This window comes from Harpia harpyja, chromosome 5 (assembly GCF_026419915.1).
Source record: "Harpia harpyja isolate bHarHar1 chromosome 5, bHarHar1 primary haplotype, whole genome shotgun sequence".
NCBI classification, from domain to species: domain Eukaryota; kingdom Metazoa; phylum Chordata; class Aves; order Accipitriformes; family Accipitridae; genus Harpia; species Harpia harpyja.
Window position 1 is genome coordinate 44966263 of NC_068944.1, and position 27182 is coordinate 44993444.

The following is a 27182-nucleotide window of genomic DNA, read 5'->3' on the forward strand; positions in this document are numbered from 1 at the left end:
ACAGTCTAGGATTAATATTAACAAAAAGCCCCACTGGATTATAATTTTTCTAAGCGAGAAACTTGGCTAGGGACACCAGCGTACTTTTTCCCTGAAATCACTTTAGTCTTACTGTTTGTAAACAATTAAGACATTCAAGCATTTTGACCAAGGACTTCTATCAATCCTGGTCCACCCTTCACACTCTGTTTCTCATGAGTTATCATACAATCAAAATTTTAACTAAAAAGACAATAAATGTAACATGGGTTGTGTATTAATCATTTAGTAGTTGACTTGTGTCATATTGCCTTAGATTAACCTTCACAGCCTTCGTAGATTAACCATATGAAGCAGCTTTTCTGTTACCATCTTCTAGGCATGGCATTCAGGGTGTTGTGCTGTACTTCCAGTAGAAAATCCAGTTGGCCTTTGAGAATATTTCATAGCTTTTTCAGAGAAGCTGGCTTTCAGCAAACCTACAATAATCTCTTTTTTTTTTAATCTCTCCCCCAATAAACTGAATGGGATATTTGCCAATCACGTTTAAGTAGCTATAGAGAAATATTAAGATTCCTAGTAATTAATTGAAATATGTCCTGGGTCTAGGTAGTTTTGCAAGACAATAGGAATTCAGCTGCAACAGATACAGTTTTAGCCAGTTCCTCTGAACTCTCCAAAAAAGGATGGACATCCTGAATGAGATTCCACTGTTACAAATAGATCACATCTAATTATTAATTCAATGACTGAGTTAGGTGTATTACTGTCTGGAGTTGATCTGTGAAAAAAGTGTGTCTGTTTGCTGGAAGCTTTGTTTTGTAACCTGTGATGTAGTGCCAGGCCTTGGCACGGAAGTGCGCTCCTGATGCAGGCATGCTAATGTGTTTATATACCTATGAGAGCAGATAGTCCCAGGCAGAGACAGCTCTAGCTTTGTGAATACATTTTGATAAGGGTTTGTTTCATGTTAACTCTGGTCAGTGACTTCAGCAATGAGAAGTATGTGTATAATTCAGTGTTCATTCTTGATTGTTTTGTCCTTATTTAAATTTAAAAAAAAAACCAACTTCCTGAATTTTATAAATCTTCTACCTAAAGCAGGCAGATATAAATATAATTGTCCCTGGTTTGTAAATAAAAAGGTAAACTATATGAAAGCAACACACAAATGATCTAAGGCTGAGCGTCAGTTTGTTTTATATCACTTCAGAGAATAATAATTGTCTTTGGAAAGAAATAAGATATTCTATTAATACGCATTATATATTCTATTTCCAGTTCCTTTCCTCTAAATATTAATTAATATTCACTACATATCAGGAAACATCACTAAGAAATAAGTATTACTACTGCAAGGAGGTGCAAAGGACTAGTTTCTTGAAAGTATTTGCATGATTAGTTCTTAGGTAAGTGTTTAACTTCAATTGCTTCTGTTGGAAATAAGCACTGTGTGTAGTCATTAGACCTCTAAATATCACTGAGGTTGAAGGCCTTTTCCAATTTATCTAGCAAGATCATTGCAGACCCTGGACTTGTATTTAATCCTAGCATGTGAGTTAATCACTAGAACTGCTTTACACACCAAATACTGAAAAACAGCTGCATATAAAAAAATCACGTGCATCCCTAGAGCAAATGCTTTCTCATGGATAGTTTGAAAGGATCATTCTTAAATACGCTTTTCCATTCCATTTAAAAAAATTTCTTACAGTCCAGGTCCTGTCCCAGAAAAGTACTGCCAGAATGATTTTCTGGTGTCAATAAATTAATGATAATTTGCCAGGACACACAAGAAATTTCATTTTGCTAGAATCATTTAGGAGCAGCGTTTGTCATGTGCTGTGTTTGTAGCAATTAAGAGCCCTGAGGCAAAAAAAACAAGACACAACCCTGAAAAAGAAAAAAAAAGATTTGCTTAGAGGGGACTTTGTGCACACAGTAAGAACAGAGGGAGCTGAAGCAGAAACATTCCCTAAGCTGCAGAGACCAACTCTGAGTAGCATGACACCCAACCAAAGCTCTTTCAGCATGGTATTAATTAGCAACTCTCTTAAGTAACAATGTACATGCTAGAAGCATTACATCATCTGAACTTGTCACTGGCTGTTGAGCAAATAGCTGTGAGGACCGGATACTATTGCATTACAATTTCTTTGAGTCCTTTCATAAAATCCCAGGCATGGATTTAACAGGGAAGCTAATGGGTTTTAGCCCCTTCTCCCCCTTCATCCTACCTCCTCTCCTCATTAAGAACAGTGTTCCAGCATACATTGAGTGTCAGGTGATGAGGGAAGTGGCAGCATCTAACTCGGCATAAAAATTCTTTCCCATTTTCCTTGAAGCTAATAAAAGACTCCCACTGAAGAAAATGGGAGTTACATAAGAATCTTACACTCTGAAAGAGCAATTATCCCAGACAATGAGCTATCATAAAACTATCATTTCAGTAGTGTTTTTGCACATATTTGCCTTTAAGCAAGGGCATAGATACATTTTATTTTGTAATCCATTTAAGCATGTACTTTACTTTTAAGACACTGGACTTCAACATAACCTTTAAGCTCAAAGGAACTTTGCTGACTGGGTGCCACAAAGAACATTAATGAGTTTGCCTCCTGCAGACTTTCAAAAAAGACGCCCATGTATATATATATATAAAGCCCTTAGAATAGATTTGTTCACTCACTTAAAGTGTTCATGTCATGAATATGATCTAATAGGTTTGATAGGAAGCTGAAGATAATCTTAGGGTGGTACAGGTTGTCTTTTTTTTTTTTTTTTCCTTCTTTTTTTTCCCCCATGTGAATCTATCCTTACATTTGTTCTATCAATAGAGAAGTTTGCAACTTCTTGCTGAGAAACTCAGAAGGCTCATCTAGGATTTAACAGTGATGCAACTAGGAACACTTTCTTTGGAAGGTACTGTTTCAAAAGACTGTGAGAGAAAAAACACCACACCTGATTGCTGTGGAACGTAAAGTGCTATGATGGAGTTACCCAGGATTCTGCAAGGGGAAGTAATTTTCTGGAAAGTCTATAGTATAATGATGATGATGGGAGGAGGCTATGGGCCTGCTTACGCTTTCTTTCTTAAGTAAAGAGCATTTTTGTTCAGAATTCCCATCTGTCTTTGTACCCAGTTAAGAAGTAAAATGTAACTCTGTGAAGAGATTCTTGTGAGTGTGCAAAAATAGTGGGGAAGATGATAACAAACTGACTCTAGTTTCGAATCATGAATGTTTCAGCGTGGAGCTTCCTCACAATATAAGAGTTTTGAAATATGAGATCTGCATTGACAGAGATCTAAAGATAGGATCAGACCTGTAAAGAAAACTACATACATTTGATATAAACTTGAAGACAACCTTGTAATTATCTTGTAGGACCAAATGTAGGACTTTTTTACTCTGGACTGACAGCTCTGGCAAGATCAATGCAGTGAAGAAAAGACCTTGGCTGTTGGAAAGTAACATTTTCTATCGATTCTGAAATATTTTTGCAAGAAATTTGTAACTTAATTGCTTGAACCCCTAAACTATTTCAAATAACTTCCAAAAAACTACTTTAGAATTTTAGAATTTTTGTTTGCTCTTTCATTGATTTCCTCAAACTTTAAAAAACTTGAATAATTTATTGTTTAAAAAGCACTCAAGACTTGTTTTTTCTTTGTAGCCCTCAACTGATCTGAAAAAAACACAGAAACATTAGATGAACTAGTTTATCATTACGGTTCAGGAGGTATATTCTTTCCAAACAGCAATTTTCAAGCTCTTGTAACTTTCTGGAAAGGTTATTCTTTGGGCTGAAATTCATCATGTTTATTTCGCTGTGCAGCCATTTCAGAAAGCATTCAGCAGAATGTCAGGTGGATGCATATTATCACATTTGAATCTCACATTGCACATTGAAACAAATGACTCCGTGCATTTATATCAATTTGCAATCAAGCAAGCTTTTTCTTTTTTTACATTGTTGGATTTATCTCTTTTTTAACAATTTAATATTGTACACACTCAAAAGAGACACAGAATGCTTTTCCATTTTATGTGCAATTACTCACCACAGTTTTTAACAGCAAGAGAATTTTGTGCAAATAATATGTTAATGCAACATTAGTCATGAGATGTGTTGAGGACTTAAACAGCACAAGTCAGAAACTTATCAACCAAGTTATGATTCCCACAGCAATGTTAAGTTAGCATATTGTGCATATATGTGAGACATAAATAAAAGAAGTTACAGTATATAGCGATATAAAGTGCTATGTATAAACAAGATGATGACTTATTCAAAATTAGAGGTCCTGAAGCATCTATAACTTATCTTGGATTAGTTACAGCTGCTTTGGGAACCGTAACATTGAAATTTGTGATTTCTGTCTGATTACTTTCTCATGATAATGCACATAATACAGACTCTCCCCAAGTTGTTATATACTGCAAACATCTCTGAAAATACTTTTTGATGGGTTTATCAACTGATGGATGATAAATAATAATTTACTCTGGAAAATCTTCTGCTTAATTTTTATGGCATTTTACAATAATTAAAAATTCTGCAAGATTCAGAGAAGAAATTTAAACCTCCAGTTATTCATCATGTGAAATAGCACCTAAAATGAAGCAAGATTTAAATGCCTCATTAGAGAAAACTGAGAATATTTAAGATAATGTTTTAAAGTAATCCACACTTTATTCCTAGAATCTCTGTTCCCACATACACTTGCTCACTGGCTTTGACCAAAAGCATGGTAACAGCAGTTACTAGTTTGGGAAGAAATGCACAGTGCAAAGAAAACTAAACTGAAAATTTTTCTGAGATTCTAATGCATTTGGGGCTCTATAAGTCACTCAAATGAGCCTGTAATTAATATTCACTGAGATGGAGCGGTCTCCATTTAGGAACTATCTTTCCTTAAGTGCATTGTCAGTTTCTAGCTCAATAAGGGCCACATTGCTATGATAATGTCAGGAATTAAGTACTAAATATATTTTAAGTAGTAATGGTAAAAATTGCAGATCCACCAAATATTTTCTTATTGTGCAAAATTAATGAAAACAACCAAAAAAGCTAAAAAGATAGGCAGGGGCTTTTTATTCTGCTTCTTTATCTACTATCTTAATTTTGAAATATTATTCATTAATTTATTTCATAACCTTGGTTTCTTGATTCTTTATTTCTTGTGTAAGCAATTCATAATCAAAGAAATGAAAAGAGATGAGACCCATAATGGAGAGGATAATTTATGCCAAAAATTAGCCGTAATTTGTTTGCTTTAAAAAGGTCTATGAATGCAGTGATTTTTTGGGAATAATAGGGAAGTTCTGTTTATCCAAGTGATACTTACTTGCTTAGGACAATGTAGTAATAACATATTGTCCTGGTTTCAGCTGGGATAGAGTTAACTGTCTTCCTAGTAGCTGGTACAGTGCTATGTTTTGAGCTCAGTATACGAAGAATGTTGATAACACTGATGTTTTCAGTTGTTGCTCAGTAGTGTTTAGACTAATGTCAAGGATTTTTCAGCTTCTCATGCCCAGCCAGCGAGAAAGCTGGAGGGGCACAAGAAGTTGGCACAGGACACAGCCAGGGCACCTGACCCAAACTGGCCAACGGGGTATTCCATACCATGTGACGTCCCATCTAGTATAGGAACGGGGAAGTGGGGGCAGGGAATCGCCGCTCGGGGACTGGCTGGGTGTCGGTCGGCGGGTGGTGAGCAATTGCACTGCGCATCATTTGTACATTCCAATCCTTTCATTATTACTGTTGTCATTTTATTGGTGTTATCATTATCATTATCAGTTTCTTCTTTTCTGTTCTATTAAACCGTTCTTATCTCAACCCACGGGTTTTGCTTCTTTTCCCGATTTTCTCCCCCATCCCACTGGGTGGGGGGGAGTGAGTGAGCGGCTGCGTGGTGTTTAGTTGCTGGCTAGGGTTAAACCACGACACATATAAAAGATGATCACTTTTTATTATTTCTTCCTTAGGGGAATTATCTGAATGGCACTGAATAGGATTCCTGCCTGTCGTTATTGCTGGTTTTTATCTTCATCTTTCAGTTTAGCAGCAAAAACAGGCCTGAAGGAGAAATTGTTTAACCCATCCACTTTCTGTGGTTTAAGTATTTACCAAGTGTCCAACCAACACTTCTTGGGTTGCTCCAATAGCACTCAGCATCCCCTGGAGCTTTTGCTCAATTTACTAACTAAATCTGGGTTTGACTGCTTAGCCACCATGGTTACATAAAACACTTTAATTGTGTGACCATAGACTATTTAGAATGTAACTTCCATTTAAAAAGTGAGTGGGACTCTGACTGTGAAAATTTTAAAATATCAAATTATATTTGAAAAAAATACTGAAAGTCAGAACTTTTAATGGTCATTTGTATTAAAGTAAACACTAGTAATGTTTAGAATAAGTCAAATAAATAGTATTTGAAAACATAGATATAGGACATTTTCACTGTATGTTTCTGTTCAGTTTTCTCAACCATTGTGTGCATGAGAAGATCTATTACATTATAGATGGGGCTAAAAATATGTTAGCTATGGATTTACAATTTGGTGACACGAAATTTTGAAGAGAAAGTGAAAACATGCTTACAGCTAGTCTGAGTGTTAGTGAAGAAAAATGAAAAAGACAATGTTATAAAAAGAAAACAGTATCAAGAGTGTATTTCTTCTGTCACTGAGACCATGTGAATACTGACACATTTTGAAAAAAAGTATTTAATTAAGGTATCTCTACCTATGATGTATCCATTCATTCTTGTTTACAGGATGTATTTCCAATCTGTAGTTTGACTTTCTTTTTTCCAGTTTTGATCTGTATTAAACTGTTTCTTGGTGTCCACTTCCAGAGCTAATAATGTGAGTTAGACCTTTCGAGACCATTGAATAATTGCAGTGTAACCCCTTTCTGTTTTAAACATAGCTGATCTAGGTGGAAGACCGAATTCATATGCTGCCTGCTGCATAGTCAGGCTCTGATGCAACCACCAAGGGCTTGAAGAAATGGATTCTACACAGTGCACCTGGAATATTTTTTTTCAAAGCTGTATTGTGCTTACAGTAGGGAGTTGCTACTGATCCCCTAACCATCTTCCACTTGTACAACAAATGTACCAGCAGTCTTGGTTAGACTAAAATTCAGACTCCAGATTTTTTTATCAGACAAAAACTTGAAAGATATTTTTTCTAGGTTTTGGTCCATAGTGAGGTAGTTGTTGTAAGATTGCTTGTAGTGTCTTATTTCCACCATTATTAATATGATATTCACAATATAAAATTATTCACAAGATTTCAGCAATTTTGGGGTAAGTATTTTGAAAATGGACACAAACCCCTAAAATAGCATGAGTCCTTGTCTAGTCCATATTTCCTCCCTAAGGCAGGATAGATTATGTCTAAAACCATAAGTAAACATCATCTTATGATGGAGATATTGCAATATTCCTGAACTGTCTTTGCCTGTGCTCAGCTTTCCCATCTCTTAGAGGGTTTTTTTTTATGTTGTCCAATCTCCCCTGTTAGTTTAAATCTATTAACTTTTATTTCCAATGAACATGGAAAATAATTTCTTTCCTTTCTGTGGTGACCACATTTTTATTTAAAGATATTTCCCATCTCTCTCCTATGCCTTTTGCTCTTTAGCTATACTTTTGTTGGTTTACTGTATTTTCTAGGCAATTAATCATTCTTCTAGAGCATTTCTACTGGTGCACCAAACTAAACTCCACTTTGAAGCTCTTATCTCTGGTGACTACTTCTTAAATCTAATGATGTAGATTTAATGTCTAAAATATAATATTCTTTACAGAATTTAGATAATAATTTTTTTCACAATGGGTATAGTAGTGATGTCTCACATCCAGTGTGTAGTCCTCTAAAGCCCCTCCTGATCACTGTCTACCTACTTGATTCTTATTGTACATTTATTCAACTGATTATTCCACAAAAAGGTAGCATTTGGTTCTCTCACTGAACTGAATCCTGTTTTTTTCAAGCCAGTTTTGCTGAGACAACTTTGAATTCTAATCCTGCCTTGCCAAATGCTTGTGGGTTGTCCCTGCATGGCATTTTTTGTAAATTGAACAAATATGCTCTCTATTTCATCATCTATGTCCCTAATGAAAAATAGACCACACCCAGGACAGGCAGCTATGGAATGATACTGAATATATACCTCTAGTTTGACCATCAACTACCAATAAACTTCTTCCAATGAGTTGTTTACATTCATGCTCATATTGTACTCATGTAATACTCATTCCTAGCTGTTAGCTGTTAGACCTAATTTTCATTTTGTAGGACACTTGTTGAGTTTCAGTTCCTGGAATAATGCTTCTTTCTATCCAATAATTGCTTTCTTTATTTGCTGTTCTAGATATTGTTAAGAATGTCTCAAAATGGGACGGACTCTGTCTGGTAGATGTAAAGTTAGCTGCATTCCTTATTGCCACAAAGGACTGTGCTTTGAATGACTCTGCTATATAAATAGGTCTTGCTTATTTTATTTTCTTGATTTCATGAACAGTGTTGGACTGTCTGTCACCTCTAAAGTGCCTTTGATCTTTCCTCCATGTCATTGTTTCATGGAAAAAAATAATTCTGATGTACCTTTTGAATACATGTGGCAAATTTTGTTATGGGTTGTAATTTTCTTTAGAAAACAGATTTTTCAAAAAGTTCATCGATGATATATTCAGACAGGCTACTACTAACTCAGCTGGTTTCATTTAACATAGCTTGTGGAGGAAAGAAGAAAATGCTGAAGAATATTTAAACAAAGCTTGAGGATTATTTGGTAAAAGCAGAAGTAACTGGGTCCCAGTTGTGGAGCAGATGCCAAGTCTTAAAATTCTGAAATGATATTTAACTTTCAAGTTTTTGTGGTATACCACAGATCCTTGTGATTATGGCTCGAAATGGATCCTTTCTGTCGTGGTTTAACCCCAGCCAGCAACTAAACACCACGCAGCCACTCACTCACTCCCCCCCACCCAGTGGGATGGGGGAGAAAATCGGGAAAAGAAGCAAAACCCGTGGGTTGAGATAAGAACGGTTTAATAGAACAGAAAAGAAGAAACTGATAATGATAATGATAACACCAATAAAATGACAACAGTAATAATGAAAGGATTGGAATGTACAAATGATGCGCAGTGCAATTGCTCACCACCCGCCGACCGACACCCAGCCAGTCCCCGAGCGGCGATTCCCTGCCCCCACTTCCCCGTTCCTATACTAGATGGGACGTCACATGGTATGGAATACCCCGTTGGCCAGTTTGGGTCAGGTGCCCTGGCTGTGTCCTGTGCCAACTTCTTGTGCCCCTCCAGCTTTCTCGCTGGCTGGGCATGAGAAGCTGAAAAATCCTTGACTTTAGTCTAAACACTACTGAGCAACAACTGAAAACATCAGTGTTATCAACATTCTTCGCATACTGAACTCAAAACATAGCACTGTACCAGCTACTAGGAAGACAGTTAACTCTATCCCAGCTGAAACCAGGACACTTTCTTACTGGCTGCATAATCACAAAGGCCAGCTTTGCACCTGTTTAAAATTTTGAAAATAATAGAGTATTAAAAAGGCAGCTTGAGAAGTTAGGAAATGAGAGAGTAGAAGATTTTCTTTTGAGATCTGCCAAACTGTTTGTGACAAAATTGAGAAGCTCCAAATATAGCACTACTTACTGACTTACGAGTAAGTTATAAAATAAAAGATTTAGTTAAGTTTGAATTTGAACTTAACACATTGGTACCTCACAGGACAGTGCTATGATAGAGCATTGTATTTTACTTTAACAAATAAATTTGTACTTTAAGAAGAAAAAGGTTGCAAATCTCGAAATGCATTCTTAAAGTAATCTTGTATCTGCTTTGCACAAAGTACATGCATATTACTATCAGAAAATTACCATTTTATACTCATTTTGCAATGAAGTAAATGAGTGTCAAAAGGCACCATGCTGCAGAGAGTGAAGCCTATGGACAAGAAGAGAGGGAATTTGCTAAGGCTAGACAGTTTTGTTTATGCCAGCAAGCTTGCAAGTAAACTCAAAATATTTTTGTTTATTTTTAGGGTCTTAGGGCAAATTTTATGTTCTTGAATTACTTTATGCATATTTACAGAATTTGCTGCAAGGGCTAGGTGTGTTTACAGTAAGGTCATTTTGTAGGTAAACATGCATAAACATAGCAAGTAGAACAGTAAGTAGATGTCCTTGAGCTTAATCTCAAGTGTGCCAAAAGTTTGTTGTATTACATTTCTATATACCTAGGTTGTCTTCTTCTATGTATGGTCTCTTTATAATAGAGCTTCAAATGTTCTTTCAATTCTAAGTATGGGAAATTTATTCAAGTTTGGAAGGAAGATTAGAGCACGTAGTGGCATGTAACAAAGCCTCTTGTTACTTCACTTTTGAGCTACCTCTGCCATGTCTATCTGAAAACATTCACAGCATTATTTCAAGTTGTCATTTAAGCCATGTACAAAACACCAAATGGTGAATTTTTAAAAGGTTGTAAGTTTTTTTCTGTTTTCTTGATCACTCATTTATAGGTTGAGAAATTTCTTGCCTACTTTAGGTTTGTATAATTGATTTTTCATTTTGAGCAGTGCATAGTTAATATTATAGGATTAGCTGTATAGCTGACTTTAATTTTTCTTTTCTGCATTGTTAAAGTTTCTGTCTGCTTCTGTGATTTTAGTCTGAATTGCGAATATTTCAGTATCTAGCTTTCAATGAACAAACCAGCACATTGTTAGAAACCTGATGATACTAACAGTCAATACTACTATACTACTGACTGAATGCAAAAGAATGCCATATTTTTAGGCCAAGTTATCTGGTTTTGAGCCAGAAACATTTTGGAAACATTCCAAGAAATCAGAAATACCAGACACTTAAAATTCCAGTATCTTGAATAGGAAACAAGTAACAACAGATCACATTTAAAAACATTTCAGAAACTGCTGTTCCCTTGGAAAAACTAAAAGAATTTAGATATCAGAATCAGATATATAATGGGACGGTGGTATTAAATGTAGCCAGGAAGACATCAATACCCTTCCATATTAGGTATTTTACTTGTTGCACTTCCATTAAAAAATAGAGTAAGCCCCCTGCGTTCATACCACATACACACATTTTTTTCCTTCATGAGTCCACATCCTGAGCTTAACTGGCCAAAACTGCCACTGAAATCAGAACTGTATCCAAGACCCTTCTTTTTCATATGAAGGCATTCGTTTCTTTTTGGCACACACATACAAACATGCATATTCCCAGTTATGTATATATTCCTCTGTATTATATGTATAAGAATTCCCTATTCTCCTACACATGGTATCCTACTGATGTAACATGGCCTACTTGACATAAATAGATGGGACATGTCACCACATGATGCGTCACTGTGGACATAGGAACAGATGTGCTGTTCAGAAATCCGTGGTTAAAATGTCTGTAATATGTGATTAAAGAAATATTTATTTTTCAAAAGTAAAAGATTTACTCCCCACAAAAATGTTGCTCTGGTAAAGTTCACGTCTTTCAGTACTTTATGCTTTTAATAACTATGGTGAATATTGTACCGTAAAGCTCCTATTGGTTAAACTGTATTGGAATTACGCTAGTATCTTTCAAAAAATTAAAGCCACCAAAATATATTTCAGGCACCTGTGTAATCATTTGACCCTAGTAGCAGCTTTTCCTCAGGAAAATCTTCCTTCAAAGATGAGGCAAACTTTGAGCAAAAACTGTGGACTGGAGTTTAACTTGTGCACTCTAGATCTCTAAGGAGACTTTAGTCCATTGCTTTCTAAAAAGAAAAAGAAAAAATTGCTGTCTGTTTTCAGCAAGTCAATCTTTTTGCAGGATCTAAACAGCATAAAACAGAGGGGTTTTGACACTGATTTTCTTTAATACGCCAAAATAATTTTTTTTTCTTCCGTTGACTTTGAAATTGCAAAAAACTTTCACTGTTGAAGAGAAACCAAGATAGTAAAACTTAAGTGATAGAGTCTAAGCCTTTGAGTTATTGATAATAAATGGATGACTGCCATGTGTTTTATAGAGAAACTCATGCTTATTGAGAAAAAATGCAATCCTTGCTTATCGATATCTATTTTCTTTATTACCCATAAGTAAAATTGTTACTTAAATGCGGTTAATGATGGAGCAAATAGTGGCTTATCTAACTATTGCTCCTTTTGGATGTAGGTGGAAGAACAAAATTGGAAGGGGAAAGAAGCTGAAAACCAGAGATTGCATATCTGTTGGAGGAAGAATATTGAGCAGGCCCTAAGCCCCCCAAGTGATTGTAAATAAAATTATTATTGTTTTTTATTCAAGGTTATTATTATCTTATTCTCTGTTCTCTTTGTTGTTTTGCACAGAAACACCAAAATACGTATACATGGTTTGTGACAGTAGGAGTGATGTGACCAGATCATGATGGCAAATATTATGTTCCAAGTTTGACAAGACCTAATGTAAAATAGTTATCGAGATTTATGATTCAGAGTGCTGTGTCCTAACATTGCTGGAAACAAACAGAGTTTTCATGTCTTTTGCCACAATGCCTGTTAAGTCCTGAACAATGGAATTGTCTTGCTTGGCAGGCAGAATAGACGATCATCTTAGTTGTCTTCACTCAGGAATGAAATTGAATGCTTCTTGCTGTGAAGAGTTTTCCATTTACTCCATTGTTCAGACTGCACTGATTCAGACAAATTGATTGTCTCTGTGGTAACAGATCCATGCCAAGGGATGACAAAAGTTAAGTCGTCTGTGATTAAGATTCAGCTAGTTTTGAACACTGAGTTTCTGGAGGCACTCAGATGAACTTCTGGAGGCTTCATAACTACTGAAATACAGAGTGTAGGCGTGGGCTTCTTAATAGTACCGTCTATGAAATAGCATTATTTTTCTTTTTGTAATTTAGAATTTTTGTCATGTGGCTTTAATTTATGAAACCATATGCAAATTAATTCCTGTATATGGATTGTCTCTTCCAGAGCCAAACTTTTCATTTACGCATAGCCAGATATTGGTGAAATGACTTTAAGCTTTGCACTTAGGTAGACATGGTATTCTCCAAAGACCATCTTAAAATTCATTACTTCCATAGATCAGCATTATAAGCTTTGCATTGACCTGTGAGGATCATTACATTACTGGCTGGATGGACGAGCCCAAAGGGTTGTGGTGAGTGGGGTTAAATCCAGTTGGCAGTGGGTCACAAGCGGTGTTCCCCAGGGCTCGGTGTTGGGCCCTGTTCTGTTTAATATCTTTACTGATGATTTGGATGAGGGGACTGAGTGCACCCTCAGCAAGTTTGCAGATGACACCAAGTTGGGAGGCAGGGTCGATCTGCTTGAGGGTAGGGAGGCTCTACAAAGAGATCTGGACAGGCTGGATCGATGGGCTGAGGCCAATCATATGAAGTTCAACAAGGCCAAGTGCCGGGTCCTGCACTTCGGTCATGGCAACCCCATGCAGCGCTACAGTCTTGGGGAAGAGTGGCTGGAAAGCTGCCCAGCAGAAAAAGACTTGGGGGTGCTGGTTGACAGCCAGCTGAATATGAGCCAGCAGTGTGCCCAGGTGGCCAAGAAGGCCAATAGCATCCTGACTTGTATCAGAAACAGTGTGGCCAGCAGGAGCAGGGAAGTGATTGTTCCCCTGTACTTGGCACTGGTGAGGCCGCACCTCGAGTACTGTGTTCAGTTTTGGGCCCCTCACTACAGGAAAGACATTGAGGTGCTGGAGCGTGTCCAGAGAAGGGCAACAAAGCTGGTGAGGGGCCTGGAGCACAAGTCTTATGAGGAGCAGCTGAGGGATCTGGGGCTGTTCAGTCTAGAAAAGAGGAGGCTGAGGGGAGACCTTATCGCTCTCTACAACTACCTGAAAGGGGGTTGTAGTGAGGTGGGTGCTGGTCTCTTCTGTCAGGTGGCTCGAGATAGGGCAAGAGGAAATGGCCTCAAGTTGCAGCAAGGGAGATTTAGGTTGGATATTAGGAAAAATTTCTTTACTGAAAGGATTGTCAGGCATTGGAACAGGCTGCCCAGGGAAGTGGTGGTGTGACCATCCCTGGAGGTATTCAAAAAGCACGTAGACAAGGCACTTCAGGACATGGTTTAGTGGGCATGGTTGATGGTTGGACTTGATGATCTTGAAGGTCTTTTCCAACCTGAATGATTTTATGATTCTATGATTCCACTTTTAACCAAAAGTTTAGTGTATTTTTGCTTCAGTCTGTTTAGTTTGTTCTAGTATGTGTGTTTTCTTGGTAAGAATGTACTTTAAATAATGATAGTTACATGAATACATTGTAAAATAAACAATAAATGTAAACTTTTCATGTCATAAGTTTGTTTACAAACAAATTAGGATGCCTAGACGTGGATTTTGACATTTACAAGAAGCACACCCTTGATTTTTTGCCATTGAGGGACCAGGTCTGGGGATAGTAAATGTAAGGTTTCAGTAGGCATATTTTTCTTAGTTACCTTCTGTGGACCACTTGTGGTCCAGGGGTTTTCCCCAGGGACCCTAAGCTATAGTTTGAAAACCACTTATTGTAGAAGCTGAGAGGTTGTGCCACCTAAGAACTTTAAAAGAAGTCTTTAAGAAGATGGTATCAGTTTTCTGGTGAAAGAACATCATAGCTTTCCTCAGGAAGAAAGAGGAGGAAGGACAGCAATGTCTGGAAATATTCTCTGTTATGCACAAAAATATGCAACATCGCCATTAAACTTTTATTATATGTCTGGGATTGAGCACTGATGATTTATCTTTATAATTTTTTTTGTTGTTTTATTTTTTAACCTGTAGAATAATTCTGCCTTCTTTGACCAGACAAAAAGAAAATGTAACCCAAAAGACAGAAAAACATGGAAATGATGTTAAATCTTGGAATCTGAAAAGTAGAAAACAACTGGAGTTCCAGGAAAAAACACAGAAATGGGAGAGAAACACATCTAGACCTCAGGCCAATAATTTATCATCTCATTTTCACCATTCATCCAGCTTTTACTGGGCGTAATCTTTATAGCTGTTGGAAAAATAGAGGACAACATGGAACAGAAAAGCTGAGTTCTGTTCTTTCTTTAATTAGTGAAAACATTTCATCAAAGTTTTCTGGAAATAGAATTACAAAATCCTACTAGCTCTAAAATAGATAACTCACAGAGATTTTGGAAACCTTAAGTATTACTGCAAAATTCTGTGAACCCTGTGGATGAATGACTTTTCTTCAGGAAAATTCAGAGATGAGAGCTTTGCAAGGGAAAAAAGGACTTTTGGAAGGTAACTGAATGTCTTCAGCACTTTCAGTGAGTTCATCTAGAGAAAAGTCTGAATGGTAGATTTCTTCTCATCCTCAGTGCATCCCAGATCAGGGTTTTTTAAACCTTTTTGTTTGAACAATTGTCTAACTTTTCCAGAAAACCCCACATACCATCTTTTGCAGAGTTCCCGCTTGTTTCTTTTACAGCTAAAACTTAAGTTAAATTTTGAGTGTTTATTTATTTCTTTACATCATTCTGTTTGTTGACTTGCTTGCCTCCTGAGTGCAAATGTGTGATTTCTTTGTCATTTCCCACACAAAATTCTGACATATTGACAACCAGAAGTTGCTGACAGACCATACTTTAAGAAAGAGTATCCTGGAAGAACTGTGAAAAACTAAGTTATCTGTTCCAATAACCCTTCTTTCTGTGTTGACACACAGCTAAAGAAAGAAACAAACAAACAACCCAGCATACCCTGGCAGTATACCTTTTTCTATTTTTGTTCTCACTCCTGGAGAGGTTGAGCAGTTGATTTGGGGGAACACAGCAATATAGGTTAATTAAAGATTTTTTCTGATCCTTTGTTAATTAAAATTATGTATGTGGTGAAAGTTAAGAGTGTGTTAAGGATTAAATTGTTATTGATATAAAGGGGGACTTCAGCCATAAGCTTAAAAACAACTATGCAAAGGGAAAGGTTTAGAAGTCTACACTTTTTTTATTAGCAATGAAAGAGAGAAGAAATTGAAAGATTTTCTTTTCTCTGCTAAACATCGAACAAAGATCACCTGCCAGTATGACTAATATTCCAAAAGTGCCTAGAGAAGGATGGGGTTGAGCATGTGGTCACTTTTGCATGTTTTTTCAGTCCTATACTAAAACAGTTATAAAGGTACAGAAAACAGTAGGAGCTACCACATGATAATTTTGGTGACTGTCTCAAGGTTCTGAACATCCCGTTTAGCTTTCAGAAAAAGAGATAACATATCTGAAAAAAAAATCCCCTCACGTTCAGCTGCAAGTATAATTTTTTTACCATATAATGGTAATCAAGTTATATAAAAGTCATCACATGCAATTCAGAAGTTAAGCTTCCAAGTTAAACAATCAAAAGATATGAAATTAGGAAACTAAATTGTTTTATAACCTTGACTTTGCGATATAATTTTTCAAAACAGCCTTATACAGTTATTTGCTTTGCTTCAGTGAGAAATTTGACCCTGGTCAGCAAAAAAATTATGTTCTTTAGCCCATCTCTTTTGAGGCCCGTAGACATTAGAATGCAACGTGGTGTGTAAGTGGTTTTTTTTCCTTCAAGGTGCGAGAACGAAAAAGACCTGCCTCCTCCCACATGGACCTTTAAGATAGTGCTGTCAGCATCCACAGGATGCAGTTTTTATCTTTAACTGCTCATTAAATGAATGCCTGTTCCTGGGAAACTCAAACTCTACTGACCTCTTTAAGCCTTTGTACAGATTATAATCACTAAATTCATTCATTCAGGAAAAATAGCATGTGACGTACAAGAATAATTACAATTAACCAACACAGCTTTAATTTGGGTTATCTAAGACTGAAATACTGAATGAATGATCAATCCCTGGTGGGGAAATTCTCATCAAATAAGTGTGAGGTATAGTTGAATAATGAATAAGTCAAGGAAATTAGACTTAACTAACGAACACTAGCTGAACAGAAAAATATGTTCAGTATGTGAGGCAGCAAATAATTCATTTGGGAAAATGGTTGTTTAAGGATGTCTGAATATTTCTAAACACAAACACTATCCTGCCTGGGCTTGTTAGAAGACACTGTCTCTAAAGCAACACTTTATCTCATCCCTTCTTTAAAATAATTTTCATTACACTTATACTCTATTCTATCTAATAAAGTTTATTGTCTTTATTTAGTCTGACCATATTCTTTTAATGGCAAATCTCTGAATGAATTGTGGAGAGGAAATTTGTCATGTGGACCACTCTAATTTTGGCAATTTGAGACAGAAATATTCTTTTCCTGTTAGAAGATTTGGTACAATACATACAAGATACGCTCTTGTGCTTGGAGAAGGTGGCAAATGTGGAATAGCAAGTTAGTATTTTCAGCCAGTCTGTGGCAGAAAAGGCATTGTATGCAGTAATAATACTTTGTCCTTTTTCATATATTGAGTTCCCTATATTTCTGTCTGTGTAAATGCTCTCCCATCAAGATGACAACAAAAAAGTGAACCTCAGCTTCTGTCAGAAGTTCATGTGGTTCCCACATTCAAAAACAGGCCACTTTGGCTTTAGGTCATTCCTCTGGCAATTGTTTATTTTACTTCTGAGTTTATAACACTAAGAATTCATCATGGAAGAGAAATTTTGCTCATGTCATTACCACCAGTTTGTGAACATAATTAGTACTGACTCCTGCGAACTATACTACTTATAAACCACTTATAAGTATTCTTAGCAGTCTTCTGAGTTAAAAAAACATTTAAACCAAGTAGCCTGAATCTCGTACCCAAAAGTTTTACTTAAAAGATCCATCTCTTTTCAAGCAAAGTAATGCATCACAACGGTGCAGCTGTATTGTATGGGTCAAGACAAGGACAGTCATTGTGGGCATTGGCAGACTTATATTTTCTTTGAGGCATGGAGATCTGCCCTCTGGGACTAAGTTTTGTGATGGAGAAGGACAGAGATGGTGAATGAGTGGGAGAGATCATCAGTTGTTGCCCCCACAGAAGTGTAGCTACTAATGCATATATTTACCAGACATCCAAGTACTACTTGATCGGTATTCCAGGTCATATGTCCAGGGCAGGGTGAAGACCACACCATGAAACATTCAAGTTTTATGACTCAGCCTGTAGAATAAAACAAATCCATAATTTGCATGATACAGACTACTGTTGTATGTATCTGGATCCAGGCAGATCGCTTAGACTTAGCTGCCTAGCACCCAAAAGCAGCAAGCTTGGAATTAAAGAACATGAGAGAAACTACATGAGACTGACTACTTAAGAAATACTTTTCAAATTAAAGGTTCAAATACATTTGGAGAGTGCAAACACTTGCAAAGGTTTGCTTGAATCTGACTCTTGAATACTGCCAGGCCCTTGCTTCTGAAGTCCTTGTCCTGACTCCTTGTAGTATCCATGGAAGGGCAGCACTTTCAGGAAAAAAAAATTGCCATTGCTTGATTACAGGTATTGATCTGGCACAGATTATGTGCCCTCAGCACTCACTCTCTGCTTTTTTATGGGTACAAAATGCTTTAATTGTGCACCAAGTTCTCACCACAGCTGTACTATCCCTTCGCAGGGGTACAGTGCTGAGGAAGATGGAGAATGCAGCCAATCTTTCTTTAGACTGTCATCACAGGAGAGGACCTCTTATTTTCAAAGCTGAAATATTTTAAATGCAATGAAAGTAGGTAAAAATGAGATTTTACCACTCCTTGAAAGCAGTGCTTATTGATAACTCAGATGAAGACAATACACATGCTGTACAGTGCACCTCTTCAGTGCTGAAACATCTTTTAACAGTGTTTGTTAAAAAAAAAACAGAGGTGGTCCCACTTACTCGAGACAGACGTCATTGGGGTCTTTAGTTTACTAGGGTACAAATACACCCTAAAATTAAAACCCAGTGCTCTGTTTATTTCTGCTGTTCATGAAGCCGTCAATAAACTCACAACAACATGGTCTCTCTAGTAATGTTCCAATGTCAGCTGCTCCTGTGGCCAACTTTAACCTACTGTGAATGGGTTTCATTTAGTTTCCCCATCCTCTGTATACAGTAGGCTGACTATCCAGGAACCATATTTTATTTTCAGCTTCAGTTTCTTTTCCACTGAAAATAAAAAACAAAAATGTATTCATCCCTCTGGGTTCCAGTGTTAGCATGCTTTAAAATAATACAATATTTTGCATTTATATAATATCAACCAGAGGGCTTTGCAGAATCTAATACAGAGGTACCTCTTTACACCTCTCTGAAGAACAGCCAGTAAGTTGAAAACCAAGAACTGTTTAACTGGGCACAGTAATTCTATACAATAGTTCTACTCATTGCATCCCACACTGATGGGGGTAGTATGAAGTCTTAAAACAAATGAGTCATATGGAAAAATACTGTATCCTCTGGGGGGTGCTAAATCTGCAGGGCTACGAAAAAAGGGCAAGGTGCTGTGGTAACAACACGTATAACAACGTACTTCAGGCTCGTACCTCAGAGTCCTTCCCTGTGACCCCCATTCCTTTTGGCGGCTTCTTTTTACTGTGCATCATTTAGGCATTTCTTGCCTTTTGTTTTCTGGGAGTGGTTCTTTCAACTTTACACAGCCAGGTCTCTATAGCATTTTTTATGTAGAGCTGGTTCCTGTCTCCTAACTGTCCCTTTGAGCTAGTAAGAATTAATACTTACATAAAGCATTCCCTTTCTTACAGTTTTAAGAGAGATATGTTCTCATGGCAGGTCTGACTCTTGCCTCAGATTATGAAAAATAAATACAGAAATTAGAAGAAGAGCTTGAGGGAGCTGAGGCAGGAAACGGTATAAACTTTCCCTATAAATCCTGTCTCAAGCAGCAGCTACAAGTAGCAGGCTCTGATGTGTAAAGATACATCATACATGGGAAATAAGATCACATCTCTAGTATAGATGTGCACAACTCCCATTTTTTTTGTGGTTTTGCCTTAGTTCTGTCATGACTATTGTATCTTTTCAACACAAACAACTGTGAACTTCAGCCTGTGCCCATACCGTGCACCACATCCTACACAGCAGAAGGTCGTCTTAGTGTCGATGAGAGGAGTTTTACAAATCAAAGAAACAGCAAGTACTCCGTGGTCTTTGATGTTTACAGAAAGATACTTGGTGGACAGGCTTACAGTGTCGGTGGACACATGAGCTGTGAGAGCTGGCATGAGGAGGGGTGCATGGGGTTATGCTAGGGTGTGAGGGTCTGAGACCTGGGATGACTCAGAAAAACACTGTGCAGGGCTGTCTGTAAAGGTGCTAGGGCAGAGGAAGATTTCTAAAGATGACTTCTGCTAACACCGACTCCTTACCAATGCATCTGCTCATCACCATCCTTACCCTTCTGTGGCCCAACAGTCAGAGGAGCGAAAGGAGAGACAGAGCAACAGACACCGCGGCGGCCAGGGCAAATGCTGTTGCAATCTCTCATGGCTACAAGGTTCAGAGGCAGAAATTCCTGCTGGGTGCATGAGAGGATAAGTAGGATGTAAGGATAAGGAGGGGCTGCCAGATTGTTGCTGTCATGCAAGCACTTGGCAGCCCTGCACACATTACAGAGGCAAGGCATGGTTTAGGAAGAGCAGCTAGCTGTTCCTGATACTGGAACAGCACTTCTGACAGGGATAGTGAAATATGGCCATGGCAACAAATCCAGTGTCAGGGAAGTACAAGCAACTCCTTCTTAGTCTTCTTAGTGATTAACGTCTGTGTCCAAAAAATAAGACTCTTCTATATTGATCCTTAATAACCGTTTTCCCCTGGCTATGACAAAAAGCACTCTCAGCTGCAGAAACACAGATGCAGGTCATATCTGTCCAATACCATAGAAAGCCACAGCTTCTTTACTGATTCAAAGAACACAACACTGCCCGCAATCAATTATGCTACTTCCTGCAGCCCACTCCTACACTCAAGTGTATCTAAAGGTGTCATGTTTTCAATGTGCCTCTGACTCGCATCACCTCTTGGCTGAGAAACCTTGTCCTCTGTATTTATCCTGTTTCATCCCCACATAAGAAAGCCTATTGCATTGTACCTTGGCATTAACAGTCACAGATCTGAATGATCTCTGATCCCACTGTACATTGAGAAATCTACTGAATGAAGGAGTAAATTCAGGTAATTGGCAGGCATACTTGGTAAAACACTGAGAAATACAAACCCACATGACTGATTTAGACAAGCTGTATCAGAAATAATACTTTTATTACCAGGGAGAGAGTGGTGATGAAGATGAGTGGCTCTGAATCTCATGAATGTTTAATTAAGTGCAATTTTTCCCTACAGACTATGGTACACCACTATACTGACTGACTTTGTCAACTTTTAAACAAATGGCTTTAGGCTTTTTTTGCCTATAAGAGAGTAGTACAACAGGCATTTTTTGACCTAAGCTTACCAAGCTAAATGCACGTTGCCCTGTAGTATTGTTTGTATTGTTTATATTTCGATCATTAATATGGTGGCTAAGGACAACAGCAAGATCCTATAGACAAAAATAATCCTTATCTCTCATTGATATGAGATAGATGGGAATAGTATGTGTTTTAACAGAATAAACAGAGTCTGCCAGAAAGGACAAAATTTAAAATTGCTTTCATTGCATTAAGAAGTCCTGTCTACAGATTTTGTTCAAAACAAATCCAGCGTGCTTTACATAGAAGTAAGGATTCTCTGCAGCAGTTTGGGGCTATAAATATTTTTGGGTTCCTTCTTTTCAGTAACATCACCTATTGATACCGCCTTTTATGAGAGAGGGGAGAAAAATACAGTATGTTTGGATGCAACCTAAAAATTAAACTGAGAAAAAGTTCTGGCAAAATCTCTCATGAAAACTGATAAATCAAAATAAGAGTAAAACATTTTTCCCAAAAATTTTCATTAAAACTTGTATACCTAACTTTCAAAATGAAATTTATATGGTAAAAATATTGGAAATTTTATTTTCTAACCTTTGAGTCCAGAAAGAAATCAAAGTTTATTCTACCATGCATTTCACTGTGAAATGATGTGAAATCATCTGTCCCTTCCAGACTCTTTTGATGGAGTAGATAACAATGGCATACCATGGTGACGATCTGTGTTTACCAAGCCAGCTTGCAACTATGCTTGGGAATGGCCATGGCTAAGGATATGAATGGTACATCAAGTATTCTGGGAAGACAACATAAGGAATGGGCCTGAGTTCTTGCAGACTTTCCCTCTTGCATTGTTCCAAGTGACTTACCAAAAAAACTTGATATGTAGAAATACGCTACATTTGGCAACTGAATTTCCTCTCTCCTTTTTCTTCCATCACAAAATATGTTGTCTTACATCTCTGATAGGTAATTTGCATTTTAATTCCTAGTGTTAACTTAATTCCTTACACCAGGGAATATTAAATCTGTTTTGATTGCCTCGTTTTGTTTGTTCATTTTGAATGATTTTAGAAAAGTGGCCTGGTAAGAACAAATGTGAGTTCTTTGGTGTATTTTTATTTTAATCTGATTCATTCTTCTTCATTTATTATTCATCTACTCCTATTTCTTTTATGAAACAAATCATAGGAAAAGGCAATGAAGCTTGGTGATGTATTTATTTATCTATATTTTAACTTAAAAAAAAACTTTTAGAAAATATCTCAGTTATTAAAAACTCAGCTCATTATGGAAAACTCCTTTATTTTGAACTGCATTTCCATCATTTGTAATAAGAAATCCTTAGGTAGAATGGCACTGAGAGAGCTTGTGTTAAGTCTTTGGAAATACATCTAGTGACTTCAGATTTGATTTTTACAGAATGCCTAATGGCTGTTGCTGGAGATAAAGTGAAAAAAAAAAAAAAAGAAAAAAATTCTTTCTAATGCTTACCAATATTCAGTGTGACTTCAGGAGATAAAAATATTTTCTTTTCTACCTGAGGAAAATTTTAATACCTTGAAGATTAATGCTAAAGCTCTGTTAAATTCTCTTCTCTGTTTCCTATTGGCATATCTGAGATTAAATTTTCATGGCTAGAGGGATAATGAAATTTGCAATAGGAACATTGGGTTGGACATCTAATGTAATATGGGGACAGCAAAAACTTATGCAGAGCTCTGGAGTGTAGAGAAATTGAAATACCAATGAAACTTTGAATTAGATTGTTTTATTTTTTACTTTTTATTTTTTGTATTTTTTTAGGATACATGTAAAAGGTTGGCTAACCTGAAATCCTGAGTATTTCAACTGCATCTATAAATGTAATCCTCACAAAAGATTGCCTACCCTGAAATTCTGCTCATTGGTTAAAATTCAGAACCATTGCTTGGAAGAAGAAATGGGAGTCCAGAGTCTTACTTCTCAAATGAGTGCCCCACTCACTATGCAATTCACTCCTCTCTTGCTTAAATCCTTTCCTGTAGCAGTATAATTTTGACAAGAAGAGTGGAGCATCAGCCCAGCCCTGAATAGCCTACAGATGGACAGTGACAGGAGTGCTTCACTGGGCATTGGTGATGTGACTGGGTTTTCCTCACAAGAACTGAATATTGTTATTTCACACACATCCTGAGGTCGGCCTTATGTGGAGGAGGCCAACAACATTTATAGTATTTCTTCTACTTGTGTTTTAAAGAAAGTGGGTGGAAGCACTCCACTAGGCAAGGAATCCTGCCTTATTCCTGAATTTAATTGTGTCCAGAGGACACACAACACATTCAGGGTAGTCAGGTTGGGGAAAGACTCATTTTTGGGCCCCAGCTAGGCTTAGCCCTCTGAACACAGTGCAGAACTGCACCACTTTCTCCAGAGTGGATGCTTCTAGATGTTCACGGGTGTAGGCACATGGGAAATTTTACTGTTAAAGAAAAAAGAAAAAATGTTCCTGCAGGTTCAGTTAGTGCTGAAAAGTGGTTTTCTGATCAGAGTTTGGATTTAGGCACCTTGTTTCACCAGAACTCCACATCATTAGAGAACTTTGTTTGGACCAGGTCCTCACCTACTAGCACCAAGTCTCACACAGTGTGGCTGAGCAGGGAGAGGAGTGCTGCCCTTGCACTGGCGTCCTCAGCCAGTACCCAAATGACATCTACACAGTAAGTGCAAGCTGCAGTGGGATAAAAGGATATGGAGTATAAAAAGTCTGTGATTTGAATTTAAGATCTCAGGGTAAAATTGCAAGGATTTAGCTGTGAAAATAGGTCTCTCATGTAAAATTATCCCAGTGAGAAACATGGACCTGGGCCTTGAACAAGGTTACCAGATATTCACATACAAAATACAAACTAGATGGGCTTGTCTTCCTAAGCCAATGAGTACCTGAACAATTCAGTCACTTATTTTAATGCCTGCATGTTCTGAAGAGGTAATTTCTGTACATAGGGAAAGGACAAGGAGTCTAATGCGAAGTATAGAATGAAAACTATGTAGCAGTTTCATCTGTATCCATTTGCATAGTTGCATAGGGTTAATTTTTCTTATTAGGGTAGTCCGTAACTATAGATTGGCAGGGTAACTTACCAAGGTTGATGTAACTATGGTTGTTTACAGCATTTAATATTGAATGATGGCATATTTAGCCTTTTTCTGTCAAATTTTTTCAATGACAAATAATTTCTGAGTTCTGATCCAGCAGCTGGGAAACACTGTGAGCAAAGAGATTAGATGTATCTGGTTTACATGAGTCTTTTAGAATTATTTGAAAATACTCACATAAAGTGAAAACATCAGAATGTCATGTTATATAAATATTCTGTTTAGGCTTCTGTTGCAAAATACAAACTGAAAATAGTGCTATGGATCTTTTATATTGAAGTTTAATTCCATCTCTTTTAAAGGTAAAGCCACCCCATCATTCTGCTAAAACATTCTGCTTTCTTTGATGTCATGTCATCATTATCCTATAGGAAAGCCTTCCATTGTCAGAGGCCAGCACAATAGTCATCTGTGCTGTGTATCACTGTGATGATAGTTGTGCCTGTAGACTGAAAGCCCAAGAAATGAGAAAGGAAACAATATAAAGTAGGAAAAAGACTTATGAATCACTCAGTCCATAATGATAGGTACCTCAGTGCAGAAGGGTTTGCTCTCTGTAAGACCCCCTTGGCAGTCTTAATTATGTTCTTATCAATAAATTGAAAGTTCTTTGAAAGGGTGAATGTCATGGCACTGCATAATCACCATGGCTTTGATTTTTCATTATTATATTGCTCTACCTAGATCTTACCTACATGTGCAACAGCAGAAGGCTAGTCAAATGAACCTAACTCTGTGACAAAAGTCAACAATACCAGAAATGTCAAAAGAGAAATCTGAAAAATAAAAATGAGAAGAGCATATACAAGAAATTATAACAGCCAGCTTTTTCTTTGTTTTCCAAACTCTATTTTCCGCTTCATCTTGCCACTGTATTTTTCAATGCTGTAATAATTATTACTTCTGAATGTTGTGGTAGGGAGAAGAGAGAAGGAAAAGATGGTGGAAGAATAATCATAAGTCCTGGAGCTTGGAGAAAGATGTGGAAAGAAATTCAGGAAAATTACATCCCTCCCCTGCCCTGCCCTGCCCTGCCCTGATTTCCCCTCCTCTTCCCTCCCCTCCCCTCCCCTTCCCTGGAAATCATTTGTCCTTCTCTTCTGCTACTTAATGCCTTTTTTACCTCAACATTTCCCCCCCCTTTTTTTTTCCTACTCTAAAAGCTTCATATAGAAGGACAAAGACATTTCAACGAAGGGAAGGATTTCATGCTGTAAGAGATCATTCTTCTGTGACGTGTATTTTTCAATCAACATTCAGCATTTTCTTTAGCCTCTACCTGCCAGGTGGTCTTTCTTTTCTAACCTGTTTAATCATGTATGACAGTTTATTGAATGAATGCTTTTGCCTTTCCAGTGAGGTGCTCTGACTTCATATTTCAATCTTCATATCTCTTGTAAGTTCTCTCCAGTGATTGATTAAAACAGATATATATTTATGGCCTACATAAATGATAACTTATTATAACATTCTAAAGTATCTCAAGCATGCAAAACCAAGGGTGAAATTCTGGACTCACAACAGCAAAACTCTTATCATTTCTGAGGGGCTGAGATTTCACCCCAAGGATAAAGAGAAATTATTTATGGTGGCACAGGGGAATATAACTATGAATAATTTGATGAAATTAAGATGGAATAAATTCCTATCAGTGAGATATATTGTGTCAGGGATCAGTATATCAAGGGAAGTAATGGAAGATCTATAGATTCAGACATTTTAAACTAGCTTTGAAGAAGGACTAGATAATAATGCAGTGAGAAACCTACTTAATGGATTGCTTAATAGATTCAGACTCTCCCCAGTTCTTATAGCTCAAAAGAGCTCCTATCGCTGCCTGCTTATCCCATTTCAGTTAATTTTCCTAATAAAATAAAACTCATAGTTTGCCTGATGCATTTTTGTATGTGTCTGTCTGGAATTAAATGATCAGGCTGAATCTTATTTGAGAGAGGGAGGTTTAGGGCTTTGGAAGCTCAAGACTTACTATAGGCATTGTAGAAAGAGGCAGCTAGATAGAAGATGACAGGCAGAATTAATAGCCTTCATAAAACCTAATTAGACATCAGAGAATCCATACAGCAGAGAAATTCTGGTAGCCAAGTTTCATTCATCCCATCATTCACAGAATTTTTTTAAAAATTCCTTTGTGTTGCTAAATGCCTGAAGGACTGACATAATAAAAAAAGAAAGCAGTTCAAGATTACAAATTCAGGGTCATGCATTTAAGCTTGCTAACAAGAATTTATGCTGTAAACTGGAATCTTCTCCATTAGAAACAATATAAGAGAAGAAAAGCCCAGATGCATCAGCTGATATGACTATGAGAGATCAGAGTGGTGTAGAAGGGAAATGTAATTCTAAGATATATTATTTAACTTTTTTTTAGTAGAGAAACTTCTACCCTTCTCTTGTCATAAAACATCAAAAAGCTATCAAACTTTTGTGGAGTCTGTGAAGGTCAGATCTCACTCAGACCTGCCAGAACTGAACAGCTCTTATGAAATACCAAAGCCTACATCCAGTCTGGCATTGTTTCCTAAAGCTAGTCCTATACTAGCTACTCAGAGCAAATAAAAACTAAATCTGTCTTTTGCCATTACATTTTTAATGATTTCATATCATATTGGATGTCCTTTCTTTGTAGT